This window comes from Oncorhynchus keta, chromosome 29, assembly GCF_023373465.1.
Source record: "Oncorhynchus keta strain PuntledgeMale-10-30-2019 chromosome 29, Oket_V2, whole genome shotgun sequence".
Taxonomy (NCBI): Eukaryota; Metazoa; Chordata; class Actinopteri; order Salmoniformes; family Salmonidae; genus Oncorhynchus; species Oncorhynchus keta.
In genome coordinates, this window is record NC_068449.1 from 45,224,541 (window position 1) to 45,245,874 (window position 21,334).

Sequence of the window (21,334 nt, forward strand, 5' to 3'; positions counted from 1 at the left end):
CTAAACCCTGCACCAGTCAAGTATGTGTAAATCCCGGGGTTGACACATCCTAAGCCAAAATGCCAGAGTGCACCCCGCCAACAGTTTGGATCCTGTTACCGGGCAGAATGCGAGGGAAGTTGTGAGCGTGGGTGCCCGATTGGCTGCCGGGCGAGGCGGCAGGAAATGGGCCCGTCGGTGGGTCCCAGGGCAGAGGTGTGAGGGAGTCTGGGAGAGGTTGAGCAGGATTGATGGATGATTTGTGTCATAATGTTCATAATGTTCTTACAGCACTCCTCTATCATAGGAGAATAATGTTCCCACTTATGACATCGATCTCCCAACACTTCAAGTCCCAAAACTTTGAAGGTTCAGGCTCAACAGTGGGATGCAGTTTATTTTATATGTGAAGGGTATGTCAACTTTATCCCATGTCGAATTCTATTTGGGGCCATTAATCTTATAGTGCTGTATCTAACCTTCACATGGAAAAGGTCACACAGCCTACTACTGTAGCTCTATATATGATTTAACTTAGGCCTAGTTTATGTTCTGTTAACCACGGCAACTCATTAACAGGCTACCCAGGCTACCCATAGATGACATATATTAAGCCAACCATAGAGTAATTATATTTGTATTAAGCAAACCACCCAAAAATAAACATGTCACTGGCTTAAGGTTATTTTCTGGGATGTTTGCTAGTGGGGTGAAATATAGGCCTAGGGCCCCGTTTAAAAAATATATATTTCTGGTCCATCCCTAAACAGAGGTTGGATGTGCCCCAAATGGCACTCTATTCCAGGGAGAATGCATTACTTTGACCAGAGCCCTATAGGAAGTAAACTCTCTATAGGGAATAGTGTCATTTGGTACACAGACATCGTGTCACTGTAATTTGTGTTTACCCTGCTCCTCTGCTTTTTATAACTTGTCACTTACTTAGCTGGGAATGGCTGGACCCATATTGGTGCTGATAATGGATTGAGTGTTGAAATCAGGCCAGTGGGACGATGTTGACGTGCCCAGTCTAGTCCTGATTGGCTCGTGTGTGTGCGCGTGTGTGCCAGATTTTCATCTCTGGTACTTTAAATGAGATAATTCCAGAGCTGTTTGTGCACCATATTTGGTTAATTATAAATATACATTATTTATTTATAATTTATCAATGTCTGTATTACTGAAGTCTCTACTTGAACAGCAATCAGCGAAAAGGCCCAATTTGTGTTTAAATGCTGTAAGACTAGTCAGTACCAGGGTGGATGAAAATATCCCATTTATCTCTCTTCGTGACTAGATCTGAAATGGAACAGACTGGAAATGTCTCTCCTTCTGGCCCTCAGAATAACAGACAGAATGACAGACCGCACCTTTTTAGGTCCATGATCGGTCTGAATATCCCTCCCCCTCAAGGTTACATCATTAGCACATGTCAATTCTCAGCTCGTGAGATACCGCAGCTATCCCCGGCACGTGTTCGATCGGCGGTTTTTAGCGCTACCAGTTGCCGCTTAATCATGACAGCTGACGCCCCAATCGCTGTGGTCCTCGAGGTCTCCGGCTTAGCAGGGGACTACCTCAGTGGCAGGAGACATGTTATCATGTCGTCAGCGCTGCTTGTTTCCATGGTGGCCGTCAGTACCTTTTTAGAGGGGATTTGAGCGTTACCACTTCATCATTGGCAGGGTGACAGAGGGACTCAGACTGTGCTTATCCGGGACGGGCAGCTGGCTGAATCGATGCTCCATTTACCATTTCGTCACACTGCATAGTTGCTGGACATGCAGTTGGATGAGAGTTTCTCTGGGCCTTCTTGTTAGCACTGCGTTAGCATCAGTTAGCACCAGGTTGTTGTTGTTGGCACAGTTTGTGGTTGACTTGTTGCTAGCTCTATTGCAAGGAGTTAGATTGATGCTAATGGATACTAACAACAAGCTAACTAGTTGAAAGTATTGGCAAAGACGGCACAGTATGAAGACAGGCAGAAACTGCTTCTCGTGACATTGGCTAGCTAAGCTCATGTACAGAAACACGTCATCAGGTCTAACGGTCGTCTCGCGCATCTTGTTCATGCCATAAAATCAAATGCACTCCTTTTCATATAAAGTTGTTTTGGACTAAAACAAAAGTGTCAGTTTGTCACTTTCACAAAGTTGGAGTAATAACACATTCAACTACTTGAAGACGTTGGCTCCAATCTAGGTTGTGCCTTTTTTTTAGATTTTGAGAAAATGAACAACTTAAGAATTTTCAAACCACAAACCCCGTCTGCTTGGTTTGCTTGACAAATGTTCCCGGAAGTCTTGCGTTGTTGCGCAACTGGTATTAGTTAGCATCACGTTAGTTAGTTTAGCATCAGAATTAAACACCTATTCGATTAACAGTGAGTTCTGTGTCTCAAAGCATGTGGATGACCAAAAATACTTCAGGTTGATTGACCTTAACTTTATAATTATGCAAATATGCTTTTTGTGAAATGAAGTTAGTCCATGTTTTGTATGGTACCTTGACATGCGAGTCGTCATATTTATAGCTCAATAATACATGATGTTAAGTAATGTTCGGAAGTTATCTATACAGACCGTTGGCAATATTTTTAATGCAAGAGAAACGTATAGCAGATAGGGAAAGCATTGTCCTCATCTCTCTAACAACATGAAACTCTCCATTTATCTTAGCAACGTTCACAGTGGGAAACACGGAATAGGCACTGTGCTGTACGTCAATGTGCCTTTCTGTAAACCGCAGACCTCACAACCCGAAAAAGCTGCACCCCAAATGGCCAAAGTAGCTCTTGTGGTTGGCAATTATAGGAGTCACCCAAGATCCACAAGAAAAGGGAGTGGTTGTCCACAGTTTCTGTAGGCATGTATGCTATGGAAGCCTCTGCCTCAAAATGGCAACAAGTGAAACATCTCTCTCCTCTCTCCATTCGGCTATTTCCTTGAAAGCTTCCTCGTTTCCTTCATGGCCACCGATTTTTGACATGACTTATCTTGATGAAAGCAATTGATTTGAAAAACCTATCCAGTCTTTTCATCCATCTGTTTTGATTGGAAAGTAGAAAATGAAGCCATGTGTTATATTGGCACGAAGCCCATGAGAGAGCACTTGAGTGTGAGCCGGTGAAGTTCACCGAAGTTGCGGTAATGAATTGAGGCTCGTCCACGATGGCGAACTCCTTTTTCTTAAATATGTTGAATAATTTATCAGTATTGGTTACCGCATCAGTGACCACCCGTGGGTTTTTAATTTGACTCATCCATTCGGGTTCATTAAAGGAACTTAATAAACACCTCGGTGACCAGGCGGATGAAGCTTATGTTATGTTGTATGTCCCTTTCTGCATCTATTTGTGTCTGTCTGGTTTACCGCTGCGTTTAGAGAGGTGGAAGTTGACCAGTAGCTGTGTTACAGCATGGTATGACCAGCCTCTAAATGCAAGGTGAATATAGCTCTGGTTACATCACTTCCCTGCGACTAGCTTGTCGGGATAGGGTGGAAGGGAGGGTGTGTCTGTGTGTGAGCTTAATGTTTATGCCCGCGCGGATCATCACACTGAGCCTGGCCAACTTTTCTGACAGATGATCAGACTGTCAACAGCCGAGAGCGAAAGCTTGTGTACGGCATTTTCCATCAACCATTCGGAGACTGCACGGGCTATATCAAATGTGGCTTGTTGCTCAACTTCGTTTCTGTACAGAAACTCCACTTTTACATGGCCCTCAGCAAGTGAATGGCACGGACGTAGCCGCTCAAATGGCGACGCCGGGGAGAGATGGTTGTGCGTTACCGCTGACGCCTCGTTCCAGGCAGTCTACCCATTACGTCCCCCTTCTCCTATCTATTTTTCTTTTAACTGTGCTGCTGATCTGGCCAGAGGAATGCCTGTCTGCTACTGCACTGCTGGTGTAGCTCATGCCTGGGATGGGGAGGTGTGCGAGTGTGTGTGCGAGTGTGTGTGTGTGTGTGGTGGCTGTACGTGTGTGGTATGTATGTATGTATGTATCTATGTATGTATATTCAGAAGCAGGTCCTGTCACTTTATCCACCCCCCGTACACATTCCCACACACTCTGACCCCCCCCGTACTCTAGGGGTAACTTTCCAGTCCTGTAGTTGCAGCATGTCTGTGTCTCAAAATAGGGCGATCTCATCACTGCTTCACCTAAACAGGGAGCTCTCTCTCTTCTTAACTCTCTTTAACTCTGTTTTCTCTTCTCTCTGTTGCATCTGTGTGCTTCCCAGGAACGGACAGACTAGACTCTGGATTTAAAGTCTGAGGTGGAGTGTGGAATTGTGATCGCCGATGTCCGTCTGACCCAAATAAGTCTCCCTGCTTTTTGATTTTTATGACGGTAAGATTTGTTTTTGGGGCACTCTTGCACTTGCTGTCTGTAAATGAAAGGTCATGGGTTTTGCTGTGTTTGCAGGTGTAATGTCAGTCAGAGTAGGCTTTGTTTGAATGGACATGCCTCACAAACCATAGGCAGTCAACCACTTGCGTATTAGTGGACTGGATGTATGATATTGATAACAATTCATAAGTTGTCATCAAATCAACAATGAGGGGCAAATGTGAATGGAATAGTCCAGCAGTAATTATTTGCACTCCAAAAGTATGAATAATTAAGTAGTGATAAACAAGTATTTATTTAACTTTTTTTTTTTTTTAAGTTTATTTGCTTTGTTTAGTTTTGCGTTATAGTATTTGATTTGGGTAATTTATTGTTTTTGATTGAGAACCTGTATTTATTTTTATTTTTTTGTGATATGATTGGCTACTATTTGTCTGTTGGAACAGAACAGTACCACTACATCGCAGCACTACACCATAGCCAAACCCAACAGTGGACAGGACAAAAATGGTTTCAATGAAAACTGAGGTTTTTCTTCCCTAACCTCAAACAGTATTCCGCTTTCATTTGGAACACGGAAACGTCAAACCCAAACCAGGCTCTTCAAATAACCTACAATACAGGCCACAAAGACAATACAATACGTTGCTTGCATTTTCACTTCTAACATCTTGGCTGCCTGTCAAATTGATGTATGGCCTTTAGTGCTTTTGCCTCTGCAATCTTGTCAATGCTCATCATGTTTACACAGCCTCACTGGTCCTGTGCCACTTGGCTGTCTTGAACCCTGATGTGTCATCATATTGCAAATGCAACATGGCTAAAATAATGAAAGAGAGGGACAATGGGGGGGAAGATGGAGGTAGTGGAATGGATTTAATTTTGTGTCGTACCAGGAAGACTTCCATAACTCTCCAATTTGAACCCATATTGAAAGCGAACCGAAACCAACCAATTCCCCAAACCCTCCCCTGCTTTTCTCTCCCTCTCCTCTCTCCCTCTCCTCTCTCCCTCTCTCCCTCTCCTCTCTCCCTCTCCTCTCTCTCTCTCTCTCTCTCTCCTCTCTCCCTCTCCTACTTCATTCTATCCTTTTAACTTCCACAGAGTGCATCAACACCAAATCCTTTTTATTTTTCCCCCTCTACAATGATCTGTCCATTAGGCTAGTCTCTGAGGTGTTGTGGAATGCCACCTTGACCCCCACCACCACTTGAGTCCACACACACATGCAAAGAGCGAGAGCGAGCGTGCAGCTCGCTTGGCCCTTGTTCTCCCTGACCACACACTGGGACACTTTGTTGCATGCCCAATGGCAAATGGGACAGAGACATTTTTACCCCTGCAGGGTTGTGTATGCACAGTGATCAATCGATAGGGCGTTAATGGATGGAATGTGGTTCAGTTTTATTTAGAGGCAAAGGATGTCAGTTTAGTTCAGGAAGAGGAGGGCTTGACTGACAAATAGCCAAGAGGGCTCAGTTGAAGTATTTGCAGATGTATCATTAGTTAGGTTGAAAAATGTTGAAGATAAATTTCTGGTTTGGCAACTCATGTTTCTTTTTTTCCATCTTCCTCATACCATCCAGTTTAGGGTCATTTGGTAAAAGGCCCTGTCATACGCAAGGACAAATGATCTTCCAAAGATTGCTTTGCAGCGAGCAGTGAAAAACAAGCCTCTTGAGGTTACAATGCCGTGTAAGAATGTGAAACTCGGCAAACACGAAAGCACAGATACACTTATGCGTGCATACCGAAACCACACGCGTACAAACGCATGCATGCTCACACACACGGAGGTTAGCAAAAACACCCACAAGTGCAACAGCACCCACAGACATGCACACACCATAACACACACATTTTCAGGACTATGTCATGTCTGCCATTGCTTACCCGTTAGCTGGGAGAGTATGTGTGTCAGGGTTGTGTCACAGCTAAACTCTTTAGGCCTGTTGCTATTTGATGACGGCGATGAAAATAGACGTACGTTTTGTCTGTAACAAGAGCCCAAATCACCAGGAGGGTACTTAAAAGTATTATTCTGGTACACGGAATAAAAAGATTGAGACTGCTACCAAAACAAGGGCTCTCCGATCCAACGCCACACACCAAGAGTTTGTCTTTGACATTCTTTACATTTCAAACCTTTTGACTTTGTCACCTTTCAAAGATACTTTGACCTCTGAGTCTATAAACTTTGTTTGCACCGGTGACCTTTTTTGAGCTATGTGCCCTACGACCTCACTGTGAAATGTTGAAGTGGGAGGAAGTTGCCTAATTGCTTCTGGATAAGACCATTTACTAACGGACTAGAATGTAAACGCAAATAGAGTTCTCTCTCTGCTCCAGATCCCCTCCGGAGCCCCCTGGAGGGCAAAAGACCCTGTCTAAGGGCCTCTCGCCCTTGTATAAATACCCCCTTATCATCCTACTACCCGTCGTTCACCCTGCTCTTGTGTAATTCAGTAGATCTATGGGGAGTTAATACCATTGTTAGCTACAGCTAATCGAATAATTAAACAATGGTCTGTTGTCATCTACTTTTTAAAATCGTGCCTGTCTAGTAGCCTGATGGTAGGCTTGGTCAATATCAATGTTATATCCAACATGTATTCATTGAGTGGGGTAATTCCTTAGACACTTAGACACTAAATTTGTCCTTTGCTTGGATGCAGGGGACGCTGTCCCCCTTTTTCAGTTGAAGGACAATTGTCTTAGCATGACATCACCCCTCCTGGTTCGTTCCTGCAGATAGCCGCATTCACCTTCAAAAACCTTTAGCATTAGCGATGTACCATTAGCATTCTCTGCACAGGAAGGGCAATTCTCTTTGCGCTTGCTGCTTCACCCCTCATTCCACTTTCTCGCAGATGGCCACCTTCAAAACAATTAGCAGTTAGCTATTATCATTAGCGATGTAGCATTAGCATTGAGCCTGCCTGAATAATGATCCTCTACACCGAAAGGGCATTTCCTTCAGCACGAGGCTAGCTGCTTCACTCTTACTACCACGTTCCCTCTGCCTTCAAACTCATTAGCCGTTAGTGTTAGCATTAGCATAGGAGTGTTTTTAGAACAATGAGGCTCTCTCGCCTGCTGTCCAAAGACTCTGCAAGTCCCCTGTGGGGCTTTTCAGCTCTTCGCACGTCACGAAAGGTCTTCTTTCCAAGGCTAAACACCCAATTAACAGACGGTGCTCTCGCTCCCAACTCCCCCGCAACGTCTGTCTCCTCCGACCCGCCTAGCCGCGAATAGGAAAGGTCAAGCCTATTAAATGGATGTCAGGTCGGATTCACAGAGATTGAAAGACAGTATAGAGGCCCTCGCCAAGGCTTTTTAGTTGCAGAGCTGAAGTACTGCTGTTTTCTTTTCTACCTAGTTGCTCACCACAATGGATTGATTCATGATGTCACGATTAGAAGCGTGGAGAAGGAATACCGGCAGTGTTTGGGGCTCGGCCCTCCAAGCATGGAGTCGAAAAGCTCTGCGCCCTATGCCCTCCTAGAACTATAGAACCTAGTACCCTTCTTAGCAGTGGCCCGTTTTAGGACCCTTCTCAGATGTTTAGCAGTGACTTTTCACTGATTCGACTTACCAACCGTGGCCTGTCAGTAATGCCTGCTGTTTTACAGAGAAAGTCTCCATAAAGGGACTGTCTGGCAGGGCAGATAACGAAACTGCTTTAACAGTTAGTCAGCCCATGCACTGTGTCGCACAGAGGGATCGAAGGCCCTGTCACATTACAAGATGGCTTGAAAATGAATAGTGTGGCTTTGACTATTGTTTACTATTGTATCTGAAATCAACTGTTTTGCCATGACTACAGCATTCCACTAGACGATTCCACGAGTGATGTCACATGGTGCCACGTCTGCCAGGCCTATTCATCAGGTTATGCAATATGGACGTGATGGCCTGTGGACAGACAGTCCTTCAGTAGAATAAAGATGTGTGCTGAAATACCCCCGCTGACGAGGCCACACACACACACACACACACACACACACACACACACACACACACACACACCTGCCAGACTGCAGACTTTGTAGATCTATAGAGATAGAGAGACTGACTGAGAAACTGACAGGACCACAGATGGACAGGTAAACAGAATGACAGAGATGGGCAGACAGAAAGAGTGCCATATTGAGCCAGACCTATAGGCAGTCCTTTCACTCCAGGCTACCTTGACTTGTTTATCACCATCTACATCTCCACACAATGGTAGAGAACCGCATTTTGACTTCAGACAAATTACTTGTGTGATAAAAACCGACTTTTCTGATGAACCGGTTCTATCTTGTTTTGGATAGCGGTCCATCTCTACACTGCAATTGCTTCCCATTAGCGCTGACAGTTAATCGCTATGGCCGTGTCCCAGTGGTGTAGAGGAGACAGCTGCAGCAACGCTTGAGGTATTGTTCTCTCCTCGAGGACCTTCCTGCAATACAGCTTACATAACACTACCATGCTAATCGTAGCTGGCGCTAACGCTAATTCCCTTTCTCTGTTTCTCCCTGTCTCTATTTCCGTCTCTCGTTCTGTATTTTTTTACTCTGTCGCTTTTCACCCCCCTCTCCCCCTTTCCTGCCTCACTCTGTCTCCCTCTTCACTCTTCTAATCCTCATCCTGCTCCTCCACAGGTTTCTACTGCTGCCCTAGAACAATAACAGTAGCACAGTGACCCACACTGGACAGAAGCAACATCGCAGTCCCCAGCCACAACGCACAGAGCAGGGCCTTGTGTTGCGTAGTTGCATTAGCTTACATTAGCGCTCTCAGGGCAGTGGCTACTGCTCGATGATCTGACGCAACCCTGCTGGACAACACAGGGCTCTGTTGTTGCCTCGGACCCAGTATGAGTAGTGGGCACGAGGGGGTCAGCGTATTGTGTGTGTGTGTGTGTGTGTCCCATCCCGGGATCATTTGTTCACACAGAGGGGGGTTCGTTAATGGGTGGAGAGGTTGAAGAAACAGATGCCAGGTAACAGGGAGATATTATTTTGATTTAAAACTGTTAAGTCCAGTGGAGGGCCTGTTGGGGATCAAATGTGATATGGGGTCTAAGCAGGTTGATATTTTCATTTGAGTCATTTAGCAGACACTCTTATCCAGAGTGACTTACAGGAGCAATTAGGGTGAAGTGTCTTGCTCAAGGGCACATTGACAGATTTACTATACCATAGCAGCCTTTAGCCCATGCCGCTTTACTACAATGAGATGAAGGTGTTCTCAAGTTTCCTACACTAGCTGCCTATTTGGCCGGGTCTGTGACTGGATTGTCATATTACATACTGTTTACTGAATACTACTTTAGTACTGTACCTCAGTACTAAAAGCCTTCTAAATAATATGACAATTCTGGGAAAAGGTATTCTAGAGTTGCCTATCTGGCCAGGACTTTGACCGAATTCTCATCAATGTACTATGCAGTAAAAATACTGGGGTATCTGTACTTTACTATTTATATTTTTGACAACTTTTACTTCACTACATTCCTAAAGAGAAATTATGTACTTTTTACTCCATACATTTTCCCTGACACCCAAAAGTACTCTTAAATTCAATCAATTGGACATGATTTGGAAAGGTGCACACCTGTCTATATAAGGTCCCACATTGCATGTCAAAGCAAAAACCAAGCCATGAGGACGAAGGAATAGTCAGTAGAGCTCTGGGACAGGATTGTGTCGAGGCACAGATGGGGAAGGGTACCAAAAAATGTCTGCAGCATTGAAGATCCCCAAGAACACCGGTGCCTCCATCATTCTTAAATGGAAAAAGTTTGGAACCACCAAGACTCTTCCTAGAGCGGGCAAACTGAGCAATTGGGGAAGAGTGGCCTTGGTCAGGGAGGTGACCAAGAACCCAATGGTCACTGACAGGGCTGGAGAGTTCCTCTGTGGAAATGGGAGAACCTTCCAGAAGGACAACCATCTCTGCAGCACTCCACCAATCAGGTCTTCATGGTAGACCGGCCAGACGGAAGCCACTCCTCAGTAAAAGGCACATGAGAGCCCTCTTGGAGTTTGCCAAAAGGCATATAAAGGTCTATCAGACCATGAGAAACAAGATTCTCTGGTCTGATGAAACCAAGATTGAACTCTTTTTAGCCAGAATGCCAAGCGTCATGTCTGGAGGAAACCTGGCACCGTCCCTATGGTGAATCATGGTGGTGGCAGCATCATATTGTGGGGATGTTTTTCAGGGGCTGGGAGACTAGTCAGGATCGAGGGAAAGATGAACCTGCTCTAGATCGCCCAGGACCTGAATGTCATTGAGTGGCTCAGCCAGAGCCCGGACTTGAACCTGATCGAACATCGCTGGAGAGACCAGAAATAGCTGTGCAGCGACGCTCCCATCCAACCTGACAGACCTCGAGAGGATCTACAGAAAACAATGGGATAAACTCCCCAAATAGAGGGGTGCCAAGCTTGTAGTGTCATACCCAAGAAGACTCTTGGCTGTAATCACTGCCAAAGGTGCTTCAACAAAGTACTGATTTAAAGGCTCTCAATACCTATGTAAATGTGATATTTCTGTAAAAAAAAAAAAATGTTGACCTGTTTTTGCTTTTATTAAAAAAAATATATATATATAATCCATTTTTAAAACAAGGCTGTAATGTAACAAAATATGGAAAAAGTCGAGGGGTCTGAATACTTTCCGAATGCACTGTAACTGATATATATGAAGGACATCCACTGGCAGCCATTTGAATGACAGGCTTTAGTTGATGGGCACATTTTAATTTACAAATTGCGCGACTGCTTTGTCCTGTTATGGTCACTGGTCCTAGATAAGATGTTACTCTTAGAGAATGTGTGGACAATAGTGGGTTTTACTGACCTTGGATCAGTTAATAAGAAACTGTTATAATCCCAGATTACAACCCACATTTTCATCCATTTCCTTCTCAGCAGTTGTTCTGTACAGCAGTGGAGATTTTGTGTTTTGCTTTGTTTATTGTTTTGGGTTTATCTGATTTCATTTCAAAGCTTAATGGGAATCATGCTTTTGCTCGGACAATACCACTTAGAAGTGCCGGGCCAAAATACCCACATCTAAAACCACAATTAGAGCTTTTAAAATTATTGTGTTTTGTTCATTGTTTTGGGTTTATTGGATTTCATTTCAAAGTTGAATGCAAATCATACTTTTGCTCCAGACAACACTGCTTTGAAGTAACGCACCTAAATACCCGCAGCTAAAACCCCAAGCAACCCATAAAATGGGCCGTATCCACCAATGGCATACCAGCCTTCTCAAGCTCTTATTTTGTTTCCCAGGCGTCTCTTTTCCTGTGCCACCGGCCGTAGCTCCCCACATATTTCCCACAAAAATACACCATAAAAATAACTTGGCCCCAATTCTGTTAATTGTGGGAGAGTGTAATTGTGGATTGTATCCTTTTTTTTCCGTGGCGTTGAAGTGTCCCGTCGGCATTCGGTCAATTTTAAGGGGAGTCTCAGACTCCATGTCTTGACTGAGATTAACTCTGGACTTGACAGACATTCCTTTGCTTTTACATTTCTGGTTTTCATCTCTCATTCTCTGTCGTAGAGAGCCTGGCAATTTGGTGAGGATATGGTTTATTCTCGACTCCAAAGAAAATTAACTGGGACTTTGAAACTTTGAATATCTAGGACTTCAATTACTTGTAATTTACCTCAGGATATTGCACTTAGTCAAACTCTATTATTGTCCAAACATTTTTTACAGACAGTTTAAGTAATTCTTTATGCGTGCTTAAAAATAGACCAAACCAAAAAAAAGGCTATCGGCTGCATTTTTGGCGTGCGTCTTTAAATAGCCCTCCCCCCCCCGCCTCCTTAGGACTTGCTTACATCTTGCTAGCGCGTGGGCACTGTGGGGTCATGACCCCTTGTAGATGAGAACATAGTCAGCTTATCTAACACCGGCTGTCCGAGTCGCTCATGTGTCTGCGTACACACAGACACTACTGCATGCTGTACGAATTCAAACAGTCTGGCCATGTTCACCAACTAACATGAACTGACACACACACACACACACACACACACACACACACACACACACACACACACAGGAACCTTCCATGTACACTAACCAACCTGAAAACACACACACTCCTCTTTTGAAACGCTGTATGTTTGAATGTGTGTGTACGAGCATGTGACCGCGTGTGTATCAAGGAACACAGAGATCGGAAACACCGTCTGCGCTTGGTATTTTTCAATGGCAAACATTCTGCCTGCCTGTTTTTATATGAACATTTCACTGAGCGTAACTGCAGTGTTATTACCTTGGTCACGGACAGTGACGAACTCCTTTGAGATATAACCAGAGCTTCTAATATGATTAGATCTTCAATTTGAAAAATCTTTCTTTGGACAGGGAGAAGTTCCTTGACGTATAAGGGTGCGTCCCAAATTGCGCCCTAGTTGCTGTTAGTGCAGTACTTTTGACCAGCGCCAATAGGTGGTATTTGGGACATACCCTCAGTCTGTTTCCAATGTACTTCCCTTATATTTACTGTCACTGAGTGATGCTGGCGTATGGTGCTTAGTGTCATTTTGTGCTCTGATTTAAAAAAAATATATATAATAATTTACCTCTGGGCTTCAGCCAAGTCCATTATATCCCACTGTCATATTAGCTGTGACAAGAGGGCCTGTCTTGATTTCCATTAAAGTCAGCTATTTTAAAAACTGCATTCCGCTCGCTTAAATGCGTTTCAGAGGGGCCGTCTAAAGCATCTGCGATCGCTCTCTCTTACTCAAATAAATTGTGTGGCCACTTAAGTTTTGTTGAGGTCATCATTATTATAGCACTAGCTCCGACAGTTTGGAAAAGTGCCAAGTCATCGGGGGAGGAGGAGGAGAGGGAGAACCACAAATGGCCACAGAGAACGCTTTAATAGTCACCTCTCTCTCCCAGGTTATCAGCATTCGCCGACGAGTACTCTCTAAAGTGGAGAATGGTGAGAGGACGCTCTTTGTTTACATCCTGTTTACATCCCTGGTGTGGCATATCAAGACGCTGATTTAAACAGCATGGTCATTACATAGGTACACCGTGTGCTGGGGACAATAAATTGCCACTCTGAAATGTACAATTTTGTCACGCAATGCCACAGATGTCTCAAGGTTTGAGGGAGCGTGCAATTGGTATGTTGACTGCAGGAATGTCCACCAAGATGTTGCCAGATAATTTAATGTTAATTTCTCTACCATAAGCCACATCCAACAACGTTTTAGAGAATTTGGTAGTACGTCAAACCGGCCTCACAAGCACAGTGTAACCACGCCAGCCCAGGAACTCCACATTTGGCTTCTTTACCTGTAGGATTGTCTGAGACCAGCCATCCGGACAGCTGAAGAAACTGAGGAGCTGGGCTGGGCCTTGCTCATCAGTGGGTGGGCCTTGCTCCCAAGTGGGTTGGGCCTATGCCCTCACAGGCCCACCCATTGCTGCGCCCCTGCCCGTCATGTGAAATCCATAGATTATGCCTAATGAGTTTCAGTTGACTGATTTCCTTACATGAGCTGTAACTCAGTAAAATACATTTTGTTCAGATTTTTCTTTCAGTGAATATATACACAACTTTCCAGAGGTCTCCACCAACACCTAAATTACAATCTACGGATAAACCACTGTGACTCAATAAAATACACTGCTCCAAAAAATAGAGAGAACTTAAACAACACAATGTAACTCCAAGTCAATCACACTTCTGTGAAATCAAACTGTCCACTTAGGAAGCAACACTGATTGACATTAAATTTCACATGCTGTTGTGCAAATGGAATAGACAACAGGTGGAAATTATAGGCAATTAGCAAGACACCCCCAATAAAGGAGTGGTTCTGCAGGTGGGGACCACAGAACACTTCTCAGTTCCTATGCTTCCTGGCTGATGTTTTGGTCACTTTTGAATGCTGGCGGTGCTTTCACTCTAGTGGTAGCATGAGACGTAGTCTACAACCCACACAAGTGGCTCAGGTAGTGCAGCTCATCCAGGATGGCACATCAATGCGAGCTGTGGCAAAAAGGTTTGCTGTGTCTGTCAGCGTAGTGTCCAGAGCATGGAGGCGCTACCAGGAGACAGTCCAGTACATCAGGAGATGTGGAGGAGGCCGTAGGAGGGCAACAACCCAGCAGCAGGACCGCTACCTCCGCCTTTGTGCAAAATGACCTCCAGCAGGCCACAAATGTGCATGTGTCTGCTCAAACGGTCAGAAACAGACTCCATGAGGGTGGTATGAGGGCCTGACGTCCACAGGTGGGGGTTGTGCTTACAGCCCAACACTGTGCAGGATGTTTGGCATTTGCCAGAGAACACCAAGATTGGCAAATTCGCCACTGGCGCCCTGTGCTCTTCACAGATGAAAGCAGGTTCGCACTGAGCACGTGACAGACGTGCCAGAGCCTGGAGACGCCCTGGAGAACGTTCTGCTGCCTGCAACATTCTCCAGCATGACCGGTTTGGCGGTGGGTCAGTCATGGTGTGGGGTGGCATTTCTTTGGGGCGCCGCACAGCCCTCGATGTGCTCGCCAGAGGTAGCCTGACTGCCATTAGGTACCGAGATGAGATCCTCAGACCCCTTGTGAGACCATATGCTGGTGCGGTTGGCCCTGGGTTCCTCCTAATGCAAGACAATGCTAGACCTCATGTGGCTGGAGTGTATCAGCAGTTCCTGCAAGAGGAAGGCATTGATGCTATGGACTGGCCCGCCCGTTCCCCAGACCTGAATCCAATTGAGCACATCTGGGACATCATGTCTCGCTCCATCCACCAACGCCACGTTGCATCACAGACTGTCCAGGAGTTGGCAGATGCTTTAGTCCAGGTCTGGGAGGAGATCCCTCAGGAGACCATCCGCCACCTCATCAGGAGCATGCCCAGGCGTTGTAGGGAGGTGATACAGGCACGTGGAGGCCACACACACTACTGAGCCTCATTTAGACTTCTTTTAAGGTCATTAAATCAAAGTTGGATCAGCCTGTAGTGTAGTTTTCCACTTTAATTTTGAGTGCGACTCCAATTCCAGACCTCCATGTGTTGACAAATTTGATTTCCATTGATAATTTGTGTGATTTTGTTGTCAGCACATTCAACTATGTAAAGAAAAAAATATTTAATAAGAATATTTAATTCATTCAGATCTGGGATGTTATTTTAGTGTTCCCTTTATTTTTTTGAGCAGTGTATAACAGCTCTAGGCAATCTCAACATATGTTTTTAGGGCTTGAAAGTGGAGAGGTAGAAGGGAATACTACTTCTTTTTGAGATTTGGAGTTCCTCCTCTCCAGGTTTTCTGTTCGGTATTACCCACAGATTCTGGCATTAGCTCAGTTTATTTTGACTCTTGGGGGAGGATTGAATAAATTGCAAAGCCGAGAACTGAATAAATTCAAGTATGGAAAAAGTATTTTCCCCACATTGAGTTTAAGGAAATGCATAATTTATCTGTACAGAGCTTCTACATCAGGCTCAGATAGAATAGCCTTTTATATCATTCTAAACATCTGTGGTATAAAAAAGAGTGACGTTACGCTCATAACATACTCGTGGTACCAGAAGTGTCAGTTGGATATGATTCGTAGGCCTACCCCAGACGTTTTAGTCAAAATTAGATTTTACTCTGTCCTCTAAGGGCACAGGGGGGGGTATGGGAGTTGTGCATAGTGCTGCTATATCAATTTGACTTCTGAATGTTACGAGTTTTCCCTCAAGAACAAGCCAACAAAATAACCAGAGAAAAAAATAAATTCTACTTATATTTATGCGAGGTGGAGTCTGGCATTTTATGTCTGAACTTTGGGAAGGAACTACAGTCCCATTGCTTGCCCCGATGCACAATTGGAAGTTATTATGGACATTAATTTTAGTTGTCAACATTTTGATAGTGGCTCGTTGTGCCTTGCAGGTCCCTTGATAGGAGGTTTACTGATTTCATTGGTGTCCTTAGGACTGGTGCTGTGAATTTTAATAGAAATATAACATTGTGCCATAAACTTCAGTAAATCATAAACCAAAACTTAATCCCCCATCTTGATTCAGAGCGTCTATTTTCTTAAGGCTACAAAAGGTCACTCAAATTTGAAAACTGAAGTAAGTCCCACTTTAACTGAAAACTGTGCAGTGTCAATCAGCTGATAATGTGCCATCCTAGACTCATGACTAATCCACTGTTGTAATACCATTAATCATATTATATCATGGAACAGGCATGGACTTCCTTATGGACTTTATCTAGATCTGTAAGAGTCTGATGGTTATCCGACTGAAATAAACCACCTGCTCTGAGGGTCTTCTTAATCCAGGATGATTCACAATGGTTTCATGCTCACAATGCCTAATTACCATCTCTAATGGATTGTTTCACATCCACTTTTGTAAGTGTGAAATGCCTTCTAAGCAATGTTCCCTCTAAGCTGCGCAGCTCCCCTGGGACTGAAGAAGCAGAAGAAATATCATCCCACACAGAGAAGCACGAGATTCAACTTTCTAGATTTTTCCCCATTTTTAGTTAACACTATCAACGTTTCCCTTGACTGTGGGTATTGTGATAGAATCAACGCAATATTAGCCACTTTCAATGCAACAAACAGAAACAAAGCAAACTAGGCAAGACAATTTCTTCCCAATTTTGTGATATCCAATTGTCCCATCGCTGCAACTCCCGTAGGACTCGGGAGAGGCCAAGGTAGAGAGCTGTACGTCCTCTGAAACACAACCCTGCCAAGCCGCACTGCTTTTTGACAAACTGCTCGGTTAACCCGGAAGCCAGCCACCCCAATGTTCAGTGTTTCCTTTGACACAACTGGCGACCATGTCAGCGTGCATGTGCCCAGCCCGCAACAGGAGTCGCTAGAGCACGATGGGGTAAGGAAGTCCAGACCGGCCAAACCCTCCTTTAACCCGAATGACGCTGGGCCAATTGTGCATCGCCTCATGGATCTCCTGGTCGCGGCCCGGCCGCAACGCAGCCCAGGGTCAAACCCAGGTCTGCAGTGACACAGACCGCTGTGCCACTCGGGAGGCATGCAATACTTATTAGTATGCAAAACTAACTATGCAAGAGATTTTGTTGAAGGCAGACTGCATCGGAGTAGGATTCTATTACATTGACAGGCACCACTCAGGCCCGTACTCTACACAGACCAGTGCGCCATAACCAATCAGAGCTGTAGTAGGCCTATATGCAAATAAACCATTGCCATAATGCATCTGTGCCATTCACTTTGAACTGGACTGTGTTTACAGCATGAGCGGTTGTGAGTTGATGTGCTTGTTTTGAGATCAGAGCAAGAGCTGCGTGTAGCCATGTGTGTTAATTTGTTCATATCCTTTGCTAGTTAGTGAGTTATGAGCCCAGTAATAGATAATTTGTAGTCCGTAATGGGGGAATGATTGCTTCTTACAAAAGCACAAAACGTGTACAATTCTAGACATCTTTGAAAAGTGAGTCAGTTGAAGAGCTTTTTTTGTCTTAATAGGGCAGCGTTGTATTTTGAGACAGGCTTGAATAAGCTAAGTAGCCAATAGGCAAAGGGTGGCATTTGTCTGATACTCTGTAATAATGGTATGGGAATAATAATGCGTTTTATTTTGTAAAGTGGTTTCTTGCATCAAACGAGAACATTGTCGGTCACCTCCTTGTCTGAAGGATAAGGGGATAAAGAGGTTTGATTTCAAGCCCTGCATGTTTTTTTTGCTACTGTAGGCTGAATGAACAGCTTTTTACATGTTATGGGATGCATTTTCTCCATTGTTTTTGACGGTATGCCACTCTGGTAAGCCCACATTATGATCATCCACGGTAGCGTACTTGACTTAAAGCGGGTACAGCCTCAGTGTTCGTAAGTAAAAGCACACTGAAAGTTGCATAGAGTTTTCACAACGTTCAAGTTTGCGCTCAGCAGGCACAGATGAAGCCTAGTCCAGGACAACAACAACAAAAATCATTATTATTGATGGAATTTCGATGCCCTGGCATTACGCAGCTGATTCTGATAGTCAAAGTTTAATGAGTTGGTTATCTGAAACAGCTGTGTAGTGCTAGGACAAAAAAAACTAGACATGCACCCAGGGGGGTCCTCAGGGCTACGGGGCCGGTTTCACAGATCAAGTCTAGTCCTGGAAATTCCATTTCGAATGTATTATTTATGTAGTCCCGGACTAGGCATAATCTGTGTCTCGGGAAACCGGACCAAAACGTTCAGAGCGTCTGCTAAATGACTTAAATGTAAATGTAAATGTAATAGAGTAAGGGGTCCATTTTGAAATTGGGTAGGAAACTGCAAAAGCTGTGCGTTTTTTGTCAAGACCTACTAGCGTACGTAGTCAAACGCGCATCACCTGGCACGAAGGCATCTTGTGTAATGAAATCCCCCGCCACCCTCAGGAGGCCAAACGGAGAGGGCTGGATGTTCTACCTTCACGCCGTCTTTTTCTGAATGTCACCGCGTTTCATTGGGATGTTTTTGTTTATCTCTCAGCAATGTCGTGAGTGGTGTCAGAATTACGTCTCTAGACACGCAACGCCACCTTTTTTTTTTACAATCCCAGGATCTCAAATAGACCTCTCGTCTGCACTCTAAACTCATCCCAGCTATAGCCCAGACACACCGATACCTAACACTACGGCTAATCCTGTGCTCCAACTTCTTCGCGTGTGTGCGTGTGCGTGTGTGTGTGCGTGTGTGTGTGTGCGTGTGTGTGTGCGTGTGCGTGTGCGTGTGTGTGTGTGTGTGTGTGTGTGAGACCGCGTGCTCCGAGTGGTGTGATGCATTGGGCATCCGAGAAGCTCGGAGGTTCACAAAATGTTGCAGTGAGCTCCATCACATTGTTTGTTGGGGCGTCAAAGATCAGCGGCGTGCTGGTGGAGTGTCTTCCTCTTCATGAGAAGTGCACAGAAGAACTGCACGGGTGCTCGTCGACGCAGAGTGAAGAGATTCTATAGTGATGACCCAGCAGAAATGTAACACCGAGGCTGAGCATAACTTTTCACTGCATTGATTCAAAGTTAAGTGGCCATTGCAGTGGCATAGATAGGCACAATTCAACCATGGTAGTCTCATGATATGGATGTAATAGTTCAGACATTGTATGTATTCATACATGCAATAAGGAGCTCTGGTGAGAGCGTCAAGCAGTGACCGGCCATTCACTCTCCAATTGTATTCTCCCTTATCCGACCTCTTTTTATCCTCCCATCCGCCTTCCTCGTTTCCTGTTCTATAAATGATTATTCCGTTGATATGCGGCAACTGGCTTGTCTGTGGATTCATCAGGTGCTGGCATCTAATGCCTCGTAAACATAGCGCCGCCGCACCTGCCGATTTTTAATCACAGCAGTACGTGCCAGGCTTCAATATTTACAGCCGCTGTCACAACCGTCCCCATGACCGTCTGATACGAGGACTGTGACTTGTTTTATAGGCATTAAAGCTTCAGACATTCGAATGGCTCCATGCTGATTCTCTGGTCAGGGGGACTCGGTGGAATTGCAGTTGGAGATGGGGCTCGGTGTGGAAATAAATTTGAGGTGTACCTGCGTATTCCCAGATTCCAATTGGACACATGTTGTGAATTGTAATTGTTCTCTCAGTCAACTTGCTTTGTGAAATAATATTGGACCCAAGTTTCTAAAGTGTTATTTAGTTTTTGCTGAACAAGTTTGAATATCACTCATTTGAAAGAGAGGATTGAGTGTCCCCCCATAACATTTCCCCCGTGGGCCGTGGTGGCCACAGCTGCTGTGTCGCCGCTGGTCTGTCCCCCGGAAACATGATCCTTTCTGCCCCTGGCCCTGGTTTGGATGGCGACAAGCCATGACGCCAGCCCCGGGATTTACCCCAATGTGTGTAGCTGTGTGAGATTACTAAATGGACAGACAACTAGCCATTGTATAGCAGAATTTAGCATCTATCGTTTGCGCTCTATAGAAACCCATCAGAGTGTTGGCCCCTTGTCTAGAACCACCAACACTGGCTGTGTTGGCAAGACGTACGGCTTGTGTTTTTAAAAGTCAATAGAGTCCTAAGTGCTTCTCTTGCACATTCTTTAAAACGGAGAGATGAATATTCCAGTTTGCCGTCCAATTAGAGGTGGCCCCCGGTTGTCCGATGGGCTTTATCGGCTGTCTGTCAGCTTGGTTATTTGTTAGCCTTCTAAAAGGACCCACAATCGGTAGGTTCTGTTTTTTTAGCCATTCAATGATTTGAGTCTACCCTTTTTTGTTTGAATCCATCCTTGATGGTGCATTTGGGGATGAATGCTTAAGATGGTTCTGTTTCCAGCCCCGTCCATGTGAGAAACGTGTCTCGATGGCAGACCTGGCGTGGTGTGTCCACTAAGCTGTAGACGTGTCTACACATGGCTTCATCCCGTGTGTCATGTGGGTTTGGTTACCTGACGACAACCATGTCAGAGGAGACGCTGTTTCGGTAGCTTTTAGTTAAACGTCACTTGTGGGAGCAGCAAACAAGCTGTGTGTGTGTGTGTGTGTGTGTGTGTGTGTGTGTGTGTGTGTGTGTGTGTGTGTGTGTGTGTGTGTGTGTGTGTGTGTGTGTGTGTGTGTGTGTGTGTGTGTGTGACATAACCTTTAGAAAAAGTGACTTCTCCTCACCCTCTGCGACGTTCTGAAAACACAGGAATGTGAAGGCAATGTGGAGGATGCCTGCTATAGTAAGTTGCTTTCACCTGTCCAGTTCTTTTAATGCCAGTGCAGATATGGAGGCCATCTTTGGTGTATTGAGATGCAACCCATGTCCTCCTGGCTCCTGCCGTAACCAGAATGCAACATAGTCCTCAGCTTCCTGCTGTTCTCGACCTCCCAGTTCCATTTTCCCCTGCTGCATATTTATCCACCTTTGCCTATTTTCAATGCTGCATAGGAGACTAAGTGGTTTGCCATTTACTGGCTGCCAGGAAAGGATTGTGGGTAATGGGTAGTGGTGTAACGGACCGTAGTTGATCCGTGCGGCTCACCCCCACACGG

The 21,334-nt window shown here is 44.9% G+C and overlaps 1 protein-coding gene across 19 annotated transcripts in view; it reads left to right on the forward strand.

Annotated features, from left to right (window-relative positions):
* Positions 1-21,334, forward strand: part of LOC118362958 (sorbin and SH3 domain-containing protein 2-like) — an 87,469-nt gene that overhangs the window by 10,705 nt on the left and 55,430 nt on the right. For 17 of the 19 annotated variants that reach the window (XR_008086314.1, XM_052486627.1, XM_052486623.1 and 14 more), the window contains one exon: positions 4,228-4,337. The exons of the other annotated variants lie outside the window; for them this stretch is intronic. The gene's annotated coding sequence lies outside the window, so the exon portion shown is untranslated. The remainder of the gene's footprint in view (positions 1-4,227; positions 4,338-21,334) is intronic. 19 annotated transcript variants of the gene reach the window in all.